Raw genomic sequence first — 3,229 nt, forward strand, 5'->3', positions numbered from 1 at the left:
TCCTCTGCAGTCAGCCAGGGGGGAGTGTCGCCCCGGGCCAAACATATGCTTCTTTCCATTGCACTAATCCAAATGCAGCGTGGAGGAATAATTGCTCGAGTGGCCGTGGCTTCGCAGGGGCTTTGTCCCTTACTGGCTCCCGTCCGCCAGGCACACGCCATTTCAATCAACTCTCTCTCACTCTCTCTCTCTTTCTCTCTCTCTCAAACCCCAGACCTTTTATCAAACCAGACCCTTACGCTTCATAAGCACACAGCCACATCCTTTAAAAAGCTGTTTTCATTTTTACCTCCCCCTGTTGTTGTTGCTGTCAGGTCATCACATTTGGAGCGCCATCGCCATTTATATTGACAGTGCGCAACGTTTAGGCAGCTTTATTTGTATAGCACATTTCAGCAACAAGGCAATTCAAAGTGCTTTACACAAAATCAGTTAAACAATAAAACACAAGTAAAACAGTTAAAAATCACAAGCATTAAAAACCGGTAAAACACTGAATAGACAGTTAAAAACAAAGAGAAACATAAAACACAAGAATAAAATTTACAGTGCAGCATAAGAAATTTAAAGAAATGATTAGTCATTTAAAGAAAGGCAGCATCAAATAGAAAGGTCTTCAGCCTTGATTTAAAAGAACTGAGAGTAGCAGCGGATCTACGGTTTCTGGGAGTTTATTCCAGATGAGGAGCATAGAACTAAAGCTGCTTCACCCTGTTTAGTTCTGACTCTGGGGACAGAAAGTAGACCTGTCCCAGATGACCTGAGAGGTCATGGTTTCATGGTCAGGTTTGCGGACTTTATTGACAAAACGGTCGCATGAGCAATGACCACAAATGAAAATAACTTATTGGTGACTTTTACGCAGCGCCTCGGACCACTTTAAATATCTGCCTCAGATTCCAAGCGTTATTCAGCCAGGAAGGGAAAACCCAGCTGGTCATTCAACCAGAAAGTTGAACTTAGCTGATTGGTTGTTTTGATTTCTGCAGAGCAATACAGCAGTCATATGTTATTAGAAACAGACAAAAACGAAGTGACAAATGACATGATCTGCTGAGGATCAGTTTCACAGATGTCGCTAAGACCCCGAGGCACTTTGCAAATCCAAAATGCTGAGGGCTATTTCAAAGTTTAGCTCTACTCTGACTTAATATTCACTGACAAACAGCATTAATAATAATACTAATATTACCAATACTGCTACTGCTATACTACTTATAATAATAATATATTAATGCTAATGATAACAATTATAATAATACTTATAATAATATTGAATAGGCCCATATAAGACAACATTTCTGAGTTTAACTTTATTGAAATAAATATCTCTGGAATTCTTTTTAGAAATATTGAAACATTTGAGAAATGTCCAAACAGGCCTGCAACTAAACCGCGACCCCGCGTCCCACGGTGCCTTTTAATGACTGGATTCATTATGAAAGGCGATTCGATAAGGAAAGAAAAATCTCCGTTTCCCTGTGATGGATTTAAAAACATACACAGTTTCTCCTGTGTGTAGAAAGTGTGGAAGGGCACCTCGGCCTGTGTTGTGCTGTGAACACACAGACACCCGGAGCTTTAACACCCCGTGTCATCCGCTGCCTTATTTTCTGTGAATCAACGATGGAAAAATCACTCTCGTAAAACAAATGGAGCATTTGCTAGGACATCACATATTTCCACGGATAAGGAATGAAATAACAGAGAGAGAGAGAGAAAGAGAGAGAGAGAGAGAGAGTTTTCGGGGGGGGGGGGGGGAGCCGTGGATGTCTGACTGAATTAATAGACATGATAATTTCACCCTATTCATAGTGAGCTATCTGTTCCATCACAGCAAAATAAAAGGGTCACTGCGCAGCTGTGGCAAACCCCAAGCGTTATTATGAAGTTTGATGATAGACCCCCACCCTTTCTTTCCTCCCCCCCCCCCTCCCTCTCTCTCTCTTTTTCTTCTCTCTGGTAGTTTGCTTCAGGCCAGCAATAGCTCGGGGCCACGCCGGTGCCTCCCCATGATAAAGGACTTATACCCTGTCTGTGCGCAAAGAAAGCCGCAGCAGCTTCTCTCTCTCCCGAACCTAATCAACTCGCTGGCTGCTTGGCCCTTTAACGATTGGACTACACCCCCCCCCTCCGTCTCTCCTTCTCCATCCCTCTCTTTCTCCCTTTCTGTCTTTCGGTGAGTTGTTGCACGTTTTGTTGGGTATTTATTTATTAATTTTTTCGCCCCCAAACAAAATGATTAATAATAATAATAAAACTAATAATACAACTGTTACTAATATTAATCATAATAGTAATAATAATAATAATAGCATTTAAATATGTCATATAAATACACCATAAAACGCTATAGTGAATATTGATACAATAAAACAGAAATCCACATGAATTACACTATACAGCACAATACATACAAATGCAACGAAATATGAATAAAATAAAAATAGCCTATATTTATAGGCCTGACAAAACACAGGGATGGATGTAATAGTATGACTAAAGTTGGGAGAGGAAATGCAAAACACCACAAAGGGCGTTACTAAGGTCACTTTAAACTCACCTGAAGTTGGTATTCATAACTCAAGCATTTTTTTTTTTATTGCTTACTTGTTTGACTCCTACGCATTTAGTTGGACATTATCCAGCTGCTCAAAAAAAACCGTACAGACTTTAGGGGGAAAACTGTGCGTCCAAATTCCTGTTCCCAATGGACAAGAACAGAAAAGTTATTTTCTTGATTCCTACAAAAAAATGTCCATTTGTTTCCTGAAATAAAAGAAGAAATTCATAAAGAAATGGGACACATAGTGAAAACACCATGGACCTCATCCCCTGAAGGGTCCCGGATGATAGGGTCCTAAAACTCTAATGCCAGGTGATAGGGCCCATTCTGTCCATATGGGTTTGCTTCTGCCTTCAGGTTAGACAGGTTTAACTTCATCCAGCAGTGACTTCCATTTTTATTCTTAGACATAAAGGGAGAGTAGACTGCTGCTAAATTCCCACAAATGCCACTATTTATTTTTTTGGAAATGTTTTCTGCTGTTAGTTGTTTGGGTATTGCAAGTTATTATTTGATATAATTTGGACATTTAGAGCCAAAAATAAATGCCCACTCCACTCTAAAGGGAGAATAAAGTAAATCCAACTTTAAAAAGCCTTTGGCAATTTAAAGAGGCATCCTGATGTTTATATATATATATATATATATATATATATATATATA

The sequence above is a fragment of the Etheostoma spectabile genome, chromosome 22 (genome assembly GCF_008692095.1).
Source record: "Etheostoma spectabile isolate EspeVRDwgs_2016 chromosome 22, UIUC_Espe_1.0, whole genome shotgun sequence".
Lineage (NCBI taxonomy): Eukaryota > Metazoa > Chordata > Actinopteri > Perciformes > Percidae > Etheostoma > Etheostoma spectabile.